A 19,598-nucleotide genomic window follows, 5' to 3' on the forward strand; every position below is an offset into this window, starting at 1 on the left:
AAACCAATGGGATGACCTTATCCTTAATGACTATCACCCAGTACATGAACCGCGAGTTAGACTGTGTGCTATCATTGTTGCTGTTGGTGTTGTTTGTGTGATCATCTACATTTTCGTTGGTAGGCAACATATTCGATTCCTGTTTCACTAGTCGCTTCGAAAAAAAGTCCATATTTTATTTTGAACTAAGTAAAGCTGGTCTATGACAGAAAAACGCTTTCTCCAGTCTCCACTTGGAACAACTGTTTACTTGTGAGCAATTGTGATTCGCAGCAGACTGCTTGGGCTACTGATTAGGACCTTGGTGAAGATGTGACTGGCAGAACTCGAGGAACGTGCGCCTCTATTTATATCACTGATTGACAGGAAGTGGTGACGGCACAAGCACACCTGATGTCCTTGATGCAATATGATCAGCATCACGTGGTGTGCGGCTCAGTCGTGACGTAACAATCACTTTCGAGGCAGGGTTGGGTGTATTTGCCCTCGGGCCAACTTGCCAGAACGCCCTCGGGCACCAGCCTGCTGAGAAAAAGGACGACAAACTGGACACCCCGTTGTAGTGGTTTCACCATGGCTCATCCCGTCCACATGATGCCACTGACAGCTGGGATCTGGCCGACATGAGGCCTGCTCAGTACCATATCTGTAATTTCTTGGCTTGGTGGAAGAGAGTGATCTGTCTGGGTCGCCCTTGTGTGTTTCTTTATTTTCTGATGACGTATGGAGACCAACATCCTCTTCATTCTGTGCATCTTGGCTATATGTCGACAGCTGTACTTCATCCTTAGCAATTTATTCACGTCTTTCTTCTTGTTTTCCAATTTCTTTTTTGGAGCTTGACGCATGGATTCCAATAATTTGTATGCATTGTAGAGCATGGAAACCAATGGGATGACCTTATCCTTAATGACTAACACCCAGTACATGAACCGCGAGTTAGACTGTGCGCTATCATTGTTGCTGTTGGTGTTGTTTGTGTGATCATCTACATTTTCGTTGGTAGGCAACATATTCGATGCCTGTTTCACCAGTCGCTTCGAAAAAAAGTCCATATTTTATTTTGAACTAAGTAAAGCTGGTCTATGACAGAAAAACGCTTTCTCCAGTCTCCACTTGGAACAACTGTTTACTTGTGAGCAATTGTGATTCGCAGCAGACTGCTTGGACTACTGATTAGGACCTTGGTGAAGATGTGACTGGCAGAACTCGAGGAACGTGCGACTCTATTTATATCACTGATTGACAGGAAGTGGTGACGTCACAAGCACACCTGATGTCCTTGATGTAATATGATCAGCATCACGTGGTGTGCTGCTCAGTCGTGACGTAACAATAAGTTTCGAGGCAGGGTTGGGTGTATTTGCCCTCGGGCCAACTTGCCAGAACGCCCTCGGCACCAGCCTGCTGAGAAAAAGGACGACAAACTGGATACCCCGTTGTAGTGGTTTCACCATGGCCCATCCCGTCCACATGATGCCACTGGCAGCTGGGATCTGGCCGACATGAGGCCTGCTCAGTACCATATCTGTAATTTCTTGGCTTGGTGGAAGAGAGTGATCTGTCTGGGTCGCCCTTGTGTGTTTCTTTATTTTCTGATGACGTATGGAGACCAACATCCATTTCATTCTGTGCATCTTGGCTATATGTCGACAGCTGTACTTCATCCTTAGAAATTTATTCACGTCTTTCTTCTTGTTTTCCAATTTCTTTTTTGGAGCTTGACGCATGGATTCCAATAATTTGTATGCATTGTAGAGCATGGAAAACAATGGGATGACCTTATCCTTAATGACTAACACCCAGCACATGAACCTCGAGTTAGACTGTGTGCTATCATTGTTGCTGTTGGTGTTGTTTGTGTGATCATCTACATTTTCGTTGGTAGGCAACATATTCGATTCCTGTTTCACCAGTCGCTTCGAAAAGAAGTCCATATTTTATTTTGAACTAAGTAAAGCTGGTCTATGACAGAAAAACGCTTTCTCCAGTCTCCACTTGGAACAACTTGTTTACTTGTGAGCAATTGTGATTCGCAACAGACTGCTTGGGCTACTGATTAGGACCTTGGTGAAGATGTGACTGGCAGAACTCGAGGAACGTGCGCCTCTATTTATATCAATGATTGACAGGAAGTGGTGACGTCACAAGCACACCTGATGTCCTTGATGCAATATGATCAGCATCACGTGGTGTGCTGCTCAGTCGTGACGTAACAATCACTTTCGAGGCAGGGTTGGGTGTATTTGCCCTCGGGCCAACTTGCCAGAACGCCCTCGGGCACCAGCCTGCTGAGAAGAAGGACGACAAACTGGACACCCCGTTGTAGTGGTTTCACCATGGCTCATCCCATCCACATGATGCCACTGGCAGCTGGGTTGTGGCCGACATGAGGCCTGCTCAGTACCATATCTGTAATTTATTGGCTTGGTGGAAGAGAGTGATCTGTCTGGGTCGCCCTTCTGTGTTTCTTTATTTTCTGATGACCTTTGGAGACCAATATCCTATTCATTCTGTGCATCTTGGCTATATGTCGACAGCTGTACTTCATCCTTAGCAATTTATTCACGTCTTTCTTCTTGTTTTCCATTTTCTTTTTTGGAGCTTGACGCATGGATTCCAATAATTTGTATGCATTGTAGAGCATGGAAAGCAATGGGATGACCTTATCCTTAATGACTAACAGCCAGTACGTGAACCGCGAGTTAGACTGTGTGCTATCATTGTTGCTGTTGGTGTTTTTTTTGTGATCATCTACATTTTCGTTGGTAGGCAACATATTCGATTCCTGTCTCACCATTCGCTTCGAAAAAAAGTCCATATTTTATTTTGAACAAAGTAAAGCTGGTCTAAGACAGATAAACGCTTTCTCCTGTCTCCACTTGGAACAACTGTTTACTTGTGAGCAATTGTGATTCGCAGCAGACTGCTTGGGCTACTGATTAGGACCTTGATGAAGATGTGACTGGCAGAACTCGAGGAACGTGCGCCTCTATTTATATCACTGATTGACAGGAAGTGATGACGTCACAAGCACACCTGATGTCCTTGATGCAATATGATCAGCATCACGTGGTGTGCTGCTCAGTCGTGACGTAACAGTCATATGTGTGGGTCAATGTGTGCGTGTGTAATGTAGAATACTGTAGTTTACAAGAGAGGTATATTGGTAAAGTATGGTGGCGTATAGTATGATGTACAGCTATGTATGACTTATAGTGTAGTTTTTAGTTTCATTCACTGTGTACATTGTTGCATATCATATTTTGTCTGGTGGATAGTTCAGTGTATGAGATAGTTGAGGACGGGAAGGCTGGTGCAGTCTTGATCAATACATTTAGGGGTAGAGCCAATTCCAATTCCAACTGGCTCTTCAATTTATGGCTCTCGAAGCCACCACATCGGCAAATGCGGCATCTGGACGGGTGTGAGTCCCAGGTATACGTTTCACCTTCAAGTACCTTACAACTTGACGATGGTATAAAAAAATCAAATTTAGCATATGCAACATGGCTCGGGCCGACAGGCATTGTTGACTTATCCTTGCTAAACCCCGTATGGCAGACCTAGGAGACTGAACCCGCCCCATCGGGATTCCTGCCAAAAACGGAAAAAGCCACTGCCAATGCCACTTGGAATCTGCAAAGGCTTACTGCTTTAAGAGGCTGTCACTCCGCTTTCAGGATCTCGTCCAGTACCATGTAGGTCTCGGTGGTATTTAGGCGGTGGAGTGGACTGGTTCAGGTTCCAGGCACTATGAGTGATGGATAGTCATTAAGTCCGGGAAAAACAATACCAAAGAACTGGAAGTGGCTCTTTTTCTTAGTAAAGAAGAAAAATTGGGGCGTCAAAGTGCCGTGTTTAATTGTGGGATGCTGTGATTCACAGGCTACTGTGGGCCGCCTAAAGATCAATGTGAGGCAATGAATTGTGTTGGTGTTCGCTTACGCCCCTATAGAAGTTTAATCTCAATTGAGGGATCCAGGCAATACCAATTAATCAGATGACTTGTATTATCTCCTGTAAAAGTTGCCTGTGGCTGCTCCTCGCTTTGAATAGCTCTCGAGTTTGTAGCTCGTAGGCGTTCATACGTTCGGCACTCGTTGGGTTTTGTCAGTAATGTGTCACGTGGTAACACTGGGGGTATTGTGAGCAATGTATAACGTGGTAACACTTGTGGGGATATTGTGAGTAATGGATCACGTGGAAACGTTTTGGTTGTATTGGGATTAATCTATCACGTGGTAACACTGTGGGGGTATTGTGAGTAATGCGTAACGTGGTAACACTGTATGTGTATTGTGAGTAATGTGTCACGTGATAACACTGTGGGGGCATTGTGAGTAATGTGTCGAGTAGTAACACTGTGTGGGTATTGTGAGTAATGCAAGCGATCTATTCATCGCTTGGTAACACTGTGGGTGGGGGTATTGTGAGTAATACATCACGTGGTAACAATGTGGGTGTATTGTGAGTAATATGTTGTGTGGTACCAATGTGGGAGTATTGTGAGTAATGTGTCGCGTGATACCACTGTTAGGGGTATTATGAGTAATGTGTCACGTGGTAACACTGTTGGGGTATTGAGTAATGTATGGCGTGGTAACAAAGTGAGGGCATTGTGAGAAATGCATCACGTGTTAACACCATGAGGGTATTGTGAGGAATGTATCACGTGGTAACAATATGGGGATATTGAGAAATATATCACGTGGTAACACTGTGGGGGTATTGTGAGTAATGTATCACGTGGTAACAATAAGGGGTGTATTGAGAAATATATCACGTGGTAACACCGTGGGGGTATTGTGAGTAATACGTCACGTGGTAACAGTGTTGGCCTTAATCCACGTATACGTAAGGTCGATTTTGGCAACTCGGGAAGGGAATGACATAGCGAACTGAAAATATTCGCGTTGACTTAGAAATTACAGACAGCATAAGATGTGCAAATTTCATGACGCCAGAGCTCAGCGTTCGAGAGTTTTTGCTGCTTCACAAAAACAAACATGTATTTTCTGTCTTCTTTGGTTCTTTCGGTAAAGTCACTTAGAATGAGAATAAAATAATAAATTGATAAAATAAAATAACACAATAATATTCTCACGACGTTCGGCCACAACACAAGCGGCCTTCATCAGGTGAAGGGGGCGAGACTGTCTGGTAGGACAGCGCTGGAGTGAGAGAGCCACGTTCAGATCACGGCTTTTAAGCTGTGTGAGAGGAACAAAGAGCCTTGACAAAGGGATTAGCATAAAATGTAGCATTGAAATGGCTGAATGATTAGCTTGTGACTGGTCACAGAAATAGCTATGTTAAAAGTTAAAGCATACACATCCGCAGAGGCACCCATTGTTAAAAGGAATTAGCATAAAATTTAGCATTGAAATAGCTAAGTTAAGGCATACACATCCGCAGAGGCACCCCTTGACAATGGGATTAGCATAGAATTTAGCATTGAAATGGCTGAGTGACTCGCTTGTAACTGCTACAGAAATAGTTACGTTGAAGTCAGAGCATACACATTCACCGAGGCACTTAGTACAAATCAAACAGGAGAATTTAGCATTGAAATAACTGGGTGATTTGCTAGTGACTGGTCGCAGAAATGACTACACATCTGAGCTATTCACAGTACTATATAGTGAACCAATAAAAACTAAAATATAAATTACCTTCATGTTATCAATAAACTCTATATTCTCCAATCAGCTAAGCTACCAACCATAAGTCGTTAAATATCACAATGCTATATGGCGAAAAAATGGGTGGATTCTTACCATCAAATTTCCGTACCACGGATAGCTACGGGCCCCGTTCAGACGGACAAGTTCGTCCATGGTCGGAACAGAGGAGTGGGAGAGAGACAGCTGCGAAGCCCTAGTATACTCCATGTTGTAAACCATACCATTAACCGTGGTGTGAGAGGTATTAAGAGGCAATGCTGGCGAAAGAGCTGCGGTCTGAAGGTCATCGTAAAATTACAATTAATTAAGAACAGAAATGATTTAACACATCTTTCCAGTGGTTACTAAGCCTGAATCCATCTTCTCGGTTGAAATTGTCTCTGTGCTTGTATATGTGAATGGCCTCATGAACGAATCTCTCATGGTAGCCAGTTGGTTTGCAAAGAACCTCCGTCTTGGAGAAGTCAATGTCATGTGAGCCCACTGAATTGTAACAGTGATCTGCCACGGCAGAGGAGTTCGTCTTACCGTGTTTCAAGTCTGCTTTATGTTCACGGATGCGGTCCGAGATATGTCTTTTGGTTTCTCCAATGTAGCTACTACCACAGAGACACTTTAGTTTGTAAACGCCCGGGTACTGTATGTCTGGAAGAGCATCTTTTACAGATGGAACTAAATCACGGATTTTGTGTACTGTGCTGAATCGGACCTGGATATTGTGTTTGTTCAGGATTTTGGAGATCTTTTTAGTGACCCCTGCAATGTAGGGTAAGGTGATGGTTTTGAGTGGCTCCACAAGAGGATCCTTCTTCATGACTGGAGTGATGGCTTTGCGGATTGTGTAGTCGGAGTAGCCATTAGCACTGAGAGCCTGGTGTACGTGCTTGAGTTCACTGGTAATGTGTTCCTGGTCGGAAATGCATTGGGCTCTATGGTATAGAGTCTTGATGAGGCAGTTCTTCTGGGATGGATGGTGGTGGGAATCCGGTTTCAAGTAAGCATCTGTATGGGTAGCTTTCCTGTAGACAGAGTGGCTCATTGAACCATCATGTCTCCTTTTAATTAAGACATCCAGAAAGGGTAGTTTGCCATCTTTTTCGACCTCCATGGTAAATCTGATGGCTGGGTGTATGGAATTGATGTGGTCGCGGAATTGGTCTAGAGCAGGCTGGCCATGTGGCCAGATGACAAAGGTGTCATCAACGTACCTCTTCCATAAGGTCGGGCGTAGAGTGGCAGTCTGGATGGCGTCAGTTTCAAATTTTTCCATGAATACGTTGGCTACAACCGGAGATAGGGGGGAGCCCATTGGGGTGCCCTCAGTTTGTTTGTAGAAAGTTCCATTCCAGGTGAAGTATGTGTTGGTTAAGCAATGTCTCACCAGGGGGGGTACATCAGTATGCAGTCCTTGATGAACCAGGTCTTCAATGATAGCGATGGTGTCAGGTACCGGGACTTTGGTGAACAAGGACACCACATCAAAACTGACAAGCAGGTCGTTTGGGGACACGGAAATGTCTTTGATTGTCGATACCAGGTGAGTAGAATTTAGTACCGCAGAGGTGGTTTTTCCAGTGAAAGGTCGCAGTATATCAGCCAGAAAACGTGCCAGTTTGTAGGTGGGGGAGCTGATAGTAGAGACGATGGGACGAAGGGGTGTATCTTCTTTGTGTATCTTTGGAAGGCCATATAATCTTGGTGGTCTGGCAGCAGAGGGTTTCAACGAGAACTGTTTGATCTCATCAATTAATGCTGTTGAATCAGAGATAATTTTCTTCGTTTTGGTGACCAGGCTGTTGGTGGGATCTCTTTTTATTTTTGTATAGCTGCCATCGTTGAGTAGTTCTTGAATTTTGTTGTTATATTCTGTTTTGTCCATGATGACAGTGGCATTGCCTTTGTCGGCTGAGAGAACGACAATATCATCCCTCTTTTTTAATTGAAATAATTAAAAACGTTCGTGACTTTACCGAAAGAACCAAAGAAGATGAATCATTGCAGTCACGAAAGCTTTAAATCGAAATTTAACCGCCTCTACGGGGAGGGATTCCACACATCCTTAAGATCATTCAACAGACTTCGGGATAAGAAGGCTCAACTAATCGAGTCTCTCACCTTTCTGAAGAGATGCCGCGACTCTAAGGTAATACCAACCGCATTTACACTAACCTCTGCTGTTGCAACTTCTCTCAATGCAAAACGAATTCTAGCTAGAACTAGCTTCGCTCTTATCTCGGAAAAAATCAGACTAACACGCACCGAACTCGATCAGTTAGACAAGACACTCTACAAATCACACTTAAAATTGACAGCAACAATGTCTACATCGGATTGGGAACATGTAGACAATATGACTACCTCTTCGGCTGCCACTATGTCGAACAAATGAAGGGACAATTTGATTTCCAAATTCAATCACCTCTCCAGCAAAAAATCGGATCCACACACCGAAAAGATATACGTCAACAAAGTCGTAATTAATCGCAGTAACAGTTCCATTTCTGATGGTCTGAAATCCGTTTTAGCTAAAGGTCTAAACTTTGCTGTCACACCGAGACACTTACCGTTTAATGATATCATTGCCCATGTCGACGTTGCACTCAAGGGCTTGAGTCACATCTCTGCAGACGTAGCAAGATCTGAAATCGCTGCAACCCTCAAAAACGCTAAGTTGCCACCTAGCAACATCAGCAAAGACGAACGTTTTGAATTATCTCAATTAAAAAAGACGGATGATATTGTCGTTCTCTCAGCCGACATAGGCAATGCCACTGTCATCATGGACAAAACAGAATATGACAACAAAATTCAAGAACTACTCAACGATGGCAGCTATACAAAAATAAAAAGAGATCCCACCAACAGCCTGGTCACCAAAACGAACAAAATTATCTCTGATTCAACAGCATTAATTGATGAGATCAAACAGTTCTCGTTGAAACCCTCTGCTGCCAGACCACCAAGATTATATGGCCTTCCAAAGATACACAAAGAAGATACACCCCTTCGTCCCATCGTCTCTACTATCAGCACCCCCACCTATAAACTGGCACGTTTTCTGGCTGATATACTGCGACCTTTCACTGGAAAAACCACCTCTGCGGTACTAAATTCTACTCACCTGGTATCGACAATCAAAGACATTTCCGTGTCCCCAAACGACCTGCTTGTCAGTTTTGATGTGGTGTCCTTGTTCACCAAAGTCCCGGTACCTGACACCATCGCTATCATTGAAGACCTGGTTCATCAAGGACTGCATACTGATGTACCCCCCCTGGTGAGACATTGCTTAACCAACACATACTTCACCTGGAATGGAACTTTCTACAAACAAACTGAGGGCACCCCAATGGGCTCCCCCCTATCTCCGGTTGTAGCCAACGTATTCATGGAAAAATTTGAAACTGACGCCATCCAGACTGCCACTCTACGCCCGACCTTATGAAAGAGGTACGTTGATGACACCTTTGTCATCTGGCCACATGGCCAGCCTACTCTAGACCAATTCCGCGACCACATCAATTCCATACACCCAGCCATCAGATTTACCATGGAGGTCGAAAAAGATGGCAAACTACCCTTTCTGGATGTCTTAATTAAAAGGAGACATGATGGTTCAATGAGCCACTCTGTCTACAGGAAAGCTACCCATACAGATGCTTACTTGAAACCGGATTCCCACCACCATCCATCCCAGAAGAACTGCCTCATCAAGACTCTATACCATAGAGCCCAATGCATTTCCGACCAGGAACACATTACCAGTGAACTCAAGCACGTACACCAGGCTCTCAGGGCTAATGGCTACTCCGACTACACAATCCGCAAAGCCATCACTCCAGTCATGAAGAAGGATCCTCTTGTGGAGCCACTCAAAACCATCACCTTACCCTACATTGCAGGGGTCACTAAAAAGATCTCCAAAATCCTGAATAAACACAAGATCCAGGTCCGATTCAACACAGTACACAAAATCCGTGATTTAGTTCCATCTGTAAAAGATGCTCTTCCAGACATACAGTACCCGGGCGTTTACAAACTAAAGTGCCTCTGTGGTAGTAGCTACATTGGAGAAACCAAAAGACATATCTCGGACCGCATCCGCGAACATAAAGCAGACTTGAAACACGGTAAGACGAACTCCTCTGCCGTGGCAGATCACTGTTACAATTCAGTGGGCTCACATGACATTGACTTCCCCAAGACGGAGGTTCTTTGCAAACCAACTGGCTACCATGAGAGATTCGTTCATGAGGCCATTCACATATACAAGCACAGAGACAATTTCAACCGAGAAGATGGATTCAGGCTTAGTAACCACTGGAAAGATGTGTTAAATCATTTCTGTTCTTAATTAATTGTAATTTTACGATGACCTTCATACCGCAGCTCTTTCGCCAGCATTGCCTCTTAATACCTCTCACACCACGGTTAATGGTATGGTTTACAACATGGAGTATACTAGGGCTTCGCAGCTGTCTCTCTCCCCCTCCTCTGTTCCGACCATGGACGAACTCGTCCGTCTGAACGGGGCCCGTAGCTATCCGTGGTACGGAAATTTGAGGGTAAGAATCCTCCCATTTTTTCGCCATATAGCATTGTGATATATAACGACTTATGGTTGGTAGCTTAGCTGATTGGAGAATATAGAGTTTATTGATAACATGAAGGTAATTTATATTTTAATTTTTATTGGTTCACTATATAGTACTGTGAATAGCTCAGATGTGTAGTCATTTCTGTGACCAGTCACTAGCAAATCACCCAGTTATTTCAATGCTAAATTCGCCTAGTTATTTCAATGCAAAATTCTCCTGTTTGATTTGTACTAAGTGCCTCGGTGAATGTGTATGCTCTGACTTCAACGTAACTATTTCTGTAGCAGTTACAAGCGAGTCACTCAGCCATTTCAATGCTAAATTCTATGCTAATCCCATTGTCAAGGGGTGCCTCTGCGGATGTGTATGCCTTAACTTAGCTATTTCAATGCTAAATTCTATGCTAATTCCTTTTAAAAATGGGTGCCTCTGCGGATGTGTATGCTTTAACTTTTAACATAGCTTTTTCTGTGACCAGTCACAAGCTAATCATTCAGCCATTTCAATGCTAAATTTTATGCTAATCCCTTTGTCAAGGCTCTTTGTTCCTCTCACACAGCTTAAAAGCCGTGATCTGAACGTGGCTCTCTCACTCCAGCGCTGTCCTACCAAACAGTCTCGCCCCCTTCACCTGATGAAGGCCGCTTGTGTTGTGGCCGAAACGTCGTGAGAATATTATTGTGTTATTTTATTTTATCAATTTATTATTTTATTATTTTATTCTCATTCTACGTGACTTTACCGAAAGAACCAAAGAAGATGAATCATTGCAGTCACGAAAGCTTTAAATCGAAATGTATTTTCTGCTTTATAATTAGGATGTGTCACGTGGTAACCCTGTGGTGGTATTGTGAGTAATGAATCACATGGTAACACTGTGGGTATATTGTGAGTAATGTGTCACGTGGTAACACTGTGGGGGTATTGTGAATAATGTATCACGTGGCAACACTGTTGGGGGTATTGTGAGTAATGCATCACGCGGTAACACTGTGGGGGAATTGTGAGAAATGTGTCACGTGGTAACATTGTGGTATATTGTGAGTAATGTGTCGCGTGGTAACACTGTGGGGGTATTGTGAGTAATGCATCACGTGGTAACACTGTGTGGGTATTGTGAGTAATGCATCACGTGGTAACACTGTGGGGGAATTGTGAGTAATGCATCACGTGGCAACACTGTGGGGGTATTGTGAGTAATGCATCACGTGGTAACAATGTGGGTGTATTGTGAGTAATGTGTCGCGTGATACCACTGTTAGGGGTATTATGAGTAATGTGTCACGTGGTAACACTGTTGGGGTATTGTGAGTAATGCATCACGTGGTAACATTGTGGGGGAATTGTGAGTAATGCATCACGTGGCAACATTGTGGGGGTATTGTGAGTAATGTGTTGCGTGGTATCACTGTGGGGGTATTATGAGTAATGTGTCACGTGGTAACACTGTGGGGTTATTGTGAGTAATGTGTTGCCTGGTACCAATGTGTGGGTATTGTGAGTAGTGCATCACGTGGTAACTCTGTGGGTGTATTGTGAGTAGTGCATCACGTGGTAACGCTGTGGGGGTATTGTGAGTAATGTATCACGTGGTAACACTGTGGGGGTATTGGGAGTAATGTATCACGTGGTAACCTTGTGGGCTATTGTGAGGAATGTATCATCTGCTAACACTGGGGGTATTGGGAGTTATTTTTCACGTGGTAACACTGGGGGTTGTTGTGAGTAATGCATCGCGTGGTGAAACTATGGGGGTATTGTGATGAATGTGCCGCTTGGTAACACTGTGGTGGTATTGTGATTAATGCATCACGTGGAAACAATTTTGGGGGTATTGTGAGTAATGTGCCACGTGGTAACACTGTGGAGGTATTGTGAGTAATGTATCACATCGAAACACTTGGGGGTTTTTGCGAGTAATGTATCACGTGGTAACAAAATGGGATACTCAATGTTTTTTTCGGAAAAGTCAGGTATGTAGAAATATCACAAAACCACATTAAAATAAATCAATCACGAAGTTTCGACTGCAACACAAGCGATCCTCATCAGGTTTAAAAAACAAATCGACGACAACGCAACACATTGGAGAGAGCCAAACTGCACGGAGGTAAATACAATAAGAAGATGAGAGACGAGAATTCAACAATCCTAAGAAAAAATTACGTGATGCACAACCAGTCAGGCCAACAACACAGTTAGACACTCACCTGGTGGACCGTGAATTTCAGAAGAGTGCTAAATTTCGAGTTCACCTCTGGGTTGGACATACCAGCATAGACAGACTGAACAAATATGCCTCGGCTGCCGTGCCGCCCTGATCTCTTCGGCCCCTCCCCCACACCTCGACTTCATATTTAAGGCCTCTGTCTGTTCATCCCTCCGGCCCCTTTTTTCTTTTTCCTTGCTTCCCTGTCCGTCTTCCCTCTCCTTGCCCTTGTACATGTATTTCTGCCTCGCATTTGTTCACTCTGTCTATGCTGGTATGTCCAACCCAGAGGTGAACTCGAAATTTAGTACTCTTCTGAAATTCGTGGTCTGCCAGGTAAGTGTCTAACTGTGTTGTTGGCCTAACTGGTTGTGCATCACGTAATTTTTTCTTAGGTTTGTTGAATTTTCTCGTCTCTCATGTTCTTATTTTATTTACCTCTGTGCAGTTTGGCGCTCTCCAATGTGTTGCGTTGTCGTCGATTTGTTTTTTACACCTGATCAGGATCGCTTGTGTTGCAGTCGAAACGTCATGATTTATTAATTTTAATGTGGTTTTGTGATATTTCTACATACGTGACTTTACCGAAAAAACCATTGAGTATCCCCATATTGTTACCACGTGATACATTACTCGCAAAAACCCCCAAGTGTTTCCATGTGATACATTACTCACAATACCACCACAGTGTTACCAAGTGATGCATTGCTCACACTACCCCCACCCACAGTGTTACCAAGCGATGAATACATCGCTTGCATTACTCACAATACCCACACAGTGTTACTACTCGACACATTACTCACAATACCCCCACAGTGTTGCCACGTGGCACATTACTCACAATACCCCCACAGTGTTAGCACGTTATACATTACTCACAATAACACCAGTGTTACCACGTGACACATTACTCACAATACCCAACGAGTGCCGAACGTCCGAACGCCTACAAGCTACAAACTCGAGAGCTATTCAAAGCGAGGAGCAGCCATAAGCAAATTTTACAGGAGATAATACAAGGCATCTGATTAATTGGTATTGCCTGGATCCCTCAATTGAGATTGAACTTCTGTAGGGGCGTGAGCGAACACCAACACAATTAATTGCCTCCCATTGATCGTTAGGCGGCCCACAGTAGCCTGTGAATCACAGCATCCCACAATTAAACACGGCACTTTGACGCCCAAATTTTCTTCTTTACTAAGAAGAAGAACCACTTCCTGTTCTTTGGTATTGTTCTGCCCCGACTTAATGACTATCCATCACTCATAGTGCCTGGAACCTGAACCAGTCCACTCCACCGCCTAAATATCACCGAGACCTACATGGTACTGGACGAGATCTTGAAAGCGGAGTGACAGCCTCTTAAAGCAGTAAGCCTTTGCAGAATCCAAGTGGCCATTGGCAGTGGCTTTTTCCGTTTTTGGAAGGAATCCCGATGGGGCGGGTTCAGTCTCCTAGGTCTGCCATATGGGGTTTAGCAAGGATAAGTCAACAATGCCTGTCGGCCCGAGCCATGTTGCATATGCTAAATTTGATTTTTTTATACCATCGTCAAGTTGTAAGGTACTTGAAGGTGAAACGTTTACCCGGCACTCACACCCGTCCAGATGCCGCATTTGCCGATGTGGTGGCTTCGAGAGCCATAAATTGAAAGAGCCAGTTGGAATTGGAATTGGCTCTAACCCTAATTGTATTGATCAAGACTACAACAGCCTTCCCGTCCTCAACTATCTCATACACTGAACTATCCACCAGACAAAATATGATATGCAACACTGTACACAGGTAAATGAAACTAAAAACTACACTATAAGTCATACATAGCTGTACATCATACTATATGCCACCATTCTTTAACAATATACCTCTCTTGTAAACTACAGTATTCTACATGTACACACGCACACATTGGCCTACACATCTGATTGTTACGTCACGACTGAGCAGCACACCACGTTATGCTCAGTGTGCTTGTGACGTCATCACTTCCTGTCAATCAGTGATATAAATAGAGGCGCACTTTCCTCGAGTTCTGCCAGTCACATCTTCACCAAGGTTCTCCTAATCAGTAGCCCAAGCAGTCTGCTGCGAATCACAATTGCTCACAAGTAAACAGTTGTTCCAAGTGGAGACTGGAGAAAGCGTTTTTCTGTCATAGACCAGCTTTACTTAGTTCAAAATAAAATATGGAATTTTTTTCGAAGCGACTGGTGAAACAGGAATCGAATATGTTGCCTACCAACGAAAATGTAGATGATCACACAAACAACACCAACATCAACAATGATAGCACACAGTCTAACTCGCGGTTCATGTACTGGGTGTTAGTCATTAAGGATAAGGTCATCCCATTGCTTTCCATGCTCTACAATGCATACAAATTACTGGAATCCATGCGTCAAGCTCCAAAAAAGAAATTGGAAAACAAGAAGAAAGACGTGAATAAATTGCTAAGGATGAAGTACAGCTGTCGACATATAGCCAAGATGCACAGAATGAAGAGGATGTTGGTCTCCATACGTCATCTGAAAATAAAGAAACACACAAGGGCGACCCAGACAGATCACTCTCTTCCACCAAGCGAAGAAATTACAGTTATGGTACATAGCAGGCCTCATGTCGGCCAGATCCCAGCTGCCAGTGGCATCATGTGGACGGGATGGGCCATGGTGAAACCACTACAACGGGGTGTCCAGTTTGTCGTCCTTTTTCTCAGCAGGCTAATGCCGAGGGCGTTCTGGCAAGTTGGCCCGAGGGCAAATACACCCAACCCTGCCTCGAAACTGATTGTTACGTCACGACTGAGCAGCACACCACGTGATGCTGATCATATTGCATCAAGGACATCAGGTGTGCTTGTGACGTCACCACTTCCTGTCAATCAGTGATATAAATAGAGGCGCACGTTCCTCGAGTTCTGCCAGTCACATCCTCACCAAGGTTCTAATCAGTAGCCTAAGCAGTCTGCTGCGAATCACAATTGCTCACAAGTAAACAGTTGTTCCAAGTGGAGACTGGAGAAAGCGTTTTTCTGTCATAGACCAGCTTTACTTAGTTCAAAATAAAATATGGACTTTTTTTCTAAGCGACTGGTGAAACAGGAATCGATTATGTTGCCTACCAACGAAAATGTAGATGATCACACAAACACCACCAACAGCAACAATGATAGCACACAGTCTATCTCGCGGTTCATGTACTGGGTGTTAGTCATTAAGGATAAGGTCATCCCATTGGTGTCAATGCTCTACAATGCATACAAATTATTGGAATCCATGCGTCAATCTCCAAAAAACAAAATGGAAAACAAGAAGAAAGACCTGAATAAATTGCTAAGGATAAAGTACAGCTGTCGACATATAGCCAAGATGCACAGAATGAAGAGGATGTTGGTCTCCATACGTCATCAGAAAATAAAGAAACACACAAGGGCGACCCAGACAGATCACTCTCTTCCACCAAGCCAAGAAATTACAGATATGGTACTGAGCAGGCCTCATGTCGGCCAGATCCCAGCTGCCAGTGGCATCATGTGGACGGGATGGGCCATGGTGAAACCACTACAACGGGGTGTCCAGTTTGTCGTCCTTCTTCTCAGCAGGCTGGTGCCGAAGGCGTTCGGGCAAGTTGGCCCGAGGGCAAATACACCCAACCCTGCCTCGAAACTGATAGAGATGGAACTTAGCTCCACCCCTCCCAGATATTGTCAAGGTCAGACGATACATTTCTTAGATGTTCTGTCCCAATGTGGTGCTTTGTTGCATTCAAACACCACACGGTGGCAAGAGCAGCAATAATACCGTGGCCATGGGAACATTCTGACATTGTGCCATGCTCATTATAACCTTCTATTTTCGGCAGTGTTATGACTCTACTCACCTTCGCCTGCGCCATTGTGTCTGTTCACCCATTTGATCTGACACGTGGTGTTGTGTAATATACAAATAAAGGTGCTTCTAAATGCACACACCTTAATAGATGGCATTCAATTAACAAACGAATTCTGTAGCTTCTTTCGTCTCAGAGATCATTTTCCCACCAATGTTTTAAATAGCTTGATTGGATGGGAAAGTGTTCGAGAAAGTATGTCCTTCATTGATAAAATGTGTAGTTTAAGAAAATAGTTTAAATATTGTTACTTGTAAGTATGTTAAGGTTTCGTTGAAATTGTTTCTAAAATACATGAAATTGATTATTGTAAGATAATAAATCATAAAACATCAAGTTTGTAATCTACAGTTGGCTGGCTCAAACATGCGCTGCATGTTTTATGAAAACTAGCCAGCTGGTTCAAACATTCAATACAAAATGTTCCTTTAAGTCGATGTGTTGAATTTGTTTTGATAGCATGGTAAAAATATTAAAGGTAAGGTGTTCTCCCTTTCCCTAAGTTTGCGATTTTCATGGAGGGGTTTGTACTTTTTCAGGTTCACAATTCTGCAAGACTTCCTGGAGCAATGATACTGAAACATGTCGAATTGGTTCGATTTCTAATATGTTCTGAGGAATTCTAACGTAACACATATCCATTAAGATAGCGACTCTATGGACAAAGCGACTATTTTTGGCTCGCTACATCATTCCCTTACCGAGTTGCCAAAATCGACCTTACCTATAAGTGGGTTAAGGCCAATACAGTGTTACCACGTGATACATTACTCATAATACCCCTACAGTGTTACCACGTGATGCGTTACTCACAATACCCCCACAGTGTTACCACGTGATACATTACTCATAATACCCCCACAATGTTACTACGTGACACATTACTCACAATACCCCCCACAGTGTTACCACGCGATACATTACTCATAATACCCCCACAGTGTTACCACGTGATGCGTTACTCACAATACCCCCACAGTGTTGCCACGTGACACATTACTCATAATACCCCTACAGTGGTATCACGCGACACATTACTCACAATACACCCACAGTGTTACCACGTGATGCATTATTCACAATACCCCAACAAGTGTTACCAAGTGATGCATTACTCACAATACCCCCACCCACAGTGTTACCAAGCGATGAATACATCGCTTTCATTACTCACAATACCCACGCAGTGTTACCACGTGAAACATTACTCACAATACCCATAACTGTGTTACCACGTTACGCATTACTCACAATACCCCCACAGTGTTACAACGTGATAGATTCATCACAATACCACCAAGGCGTTACCACGTGATCCATTACTCACAATACCCCCACAGTGTTACCACGTTATACATTGCTCACAATACCCCCAGTGTTACCACGTGACACATTACTCACAATACCCAACGAGTGCCGAACGTCCGAACGCCGACGAGCTACAAACCCGAGAGCTATTCAAAGCGAGGAGCAGCCACAAGCAACTTTTACAGGAGATAATACCAGGCATCTGATTAATTGGTATTGCCTGGATCCCTCAATTGAGATTGAACTTCTGTAGGGGCGTAAGCGAACAACCAACACAATTAATTGCCTCCCATTGATCTTTAGGCGGCCCAAAGTAGCCTGTGAATCACAGCATCCCACAATTTAAACACGGCACTTTGACGCCCCAATTATTCTTCTTTTCTCAGAAGAAGAGCCACTTCCTGTTCTTTGGTATTGGTCTGCTCGGACTTAATGACTATCCATCACTCATAGTGCCTGGAACCTGAACCAGTCCACTCCAACGCCTAAATACCACCGAGACCTACATGGTACTGGACGAGATCCTGAAAGCGGAGTGACAGCCTATTAAAACAGTAAGCCTTTGCAGATTCCAAGTGGCCAAGGGCAGTGGCTTTTTCCGTTTTAGGCATTTTTCACGAAGGGGCGGGTTCAGTGTCCTAGGTCTGCCATATGGGGTTTAGCAAGGATAAGTCAACAATGCCTGTCGGCCCGAGCCATGTTGCATATGCTAAATTTGATTTTTTATACCATCGTCAAGTTGTAAGGTACTTGAAGGTGAAACGTTTACCCAGGACTCACACCCGTTCAGATGCCGCATTTGCCGATGTGGTGGCTTCGAGAGCCATAAATTGAAGAGCCAGTTGGAATTGGAATTGGCTCTACCCCTAATTGTATTGATCAAGACTACACCAGCCTTCCCGTCCTCAACTATCTCATACACTGAACTATCCACCAGACAAAATATGATATGCAACACTGTACACAGTAAATGAAACTAAAAACTACACTATAAGTCATACATAGCTGTACATCAAACTATACGCCACCATACTTTACCAATATACCTCTCTTGTAAACTACAGTATTCTACATGTACACTCGCACACATTGACCCACACATCTGATTGTTACGTCACGACTGAGCAGCACACCACGTGATGCTCAGTGTGGATGTGACGTCATCACTTCCTGTCAATCAGTGATATAAATAGAGGCGCACGTTCCTCGACTTCTGACAGTCACATCTTCACCAAGGTCCTAATCAGTAGCCCAAGCAGTCTGCTGCGAATCACATTTGCTCACAAGTAAACAGTTGGTTCCAAGTGGAGACAGGAGAAAGCGTTTTTCTGTCATAGACCCAGCTTTACTTTGTTCAAAATAAATATGGAATTTTTTTCGAAGCGACTGGTGAAACAGGAATCGAATATGTTGCCTACCAACGAAAATGTAGATGATCACACAAACAACACCAACAGCAACAATGATAGCACACAGTCTAACTCGCTGTTCATGTACTGGGTGTTTTTCATTAAGGATAAGGTCATCCCATTGGTTTCCATGCTCTACAATGCATACAAATTATTGGAATCCATGCGTCAAGCTCCAAAAAAGAAATTGGAAAACAAGAAGAAAGACGTGAATAAATTGCTAAGGATGAAGTACAGCTGTCGACGTATAGCCAAGATGCACAGAATGAAGAGGATGTTGGTCTCCATACGTCATCAGAAAATAAAGAAACACACAAGGGCGACCCAGACAGATCACTCTCTTCCACCAAGCCAAGAAATTACAGATATGGTACTGAGCAGGCCTCATGTCGGCCAGATCCCAGCTGCCAGTGGCATCATGTGGACGGGATGGGCCATGGTGAAACCACTACAACGGGGTGTCCAGTTTGTCGTCCTTTTTCTCAGCAGGCTG

This window comes from Petromyzon marinus, chromosome 79 (genome assembly GCF_048934315.1).
Source record: "Petromyzon marinus isolate PM22_M1 ecotype Great Lakes invasive population chromosome 79, UKy_Petmar_22M1.pri1.0, whole genome shotgun sequence".
NCBI lineage: Eukaryota > Metazoa > Chordata > Hyperoartia > Petromyzontiformes > Petromyzontidae > Petromyzon > Petromyzon marinus.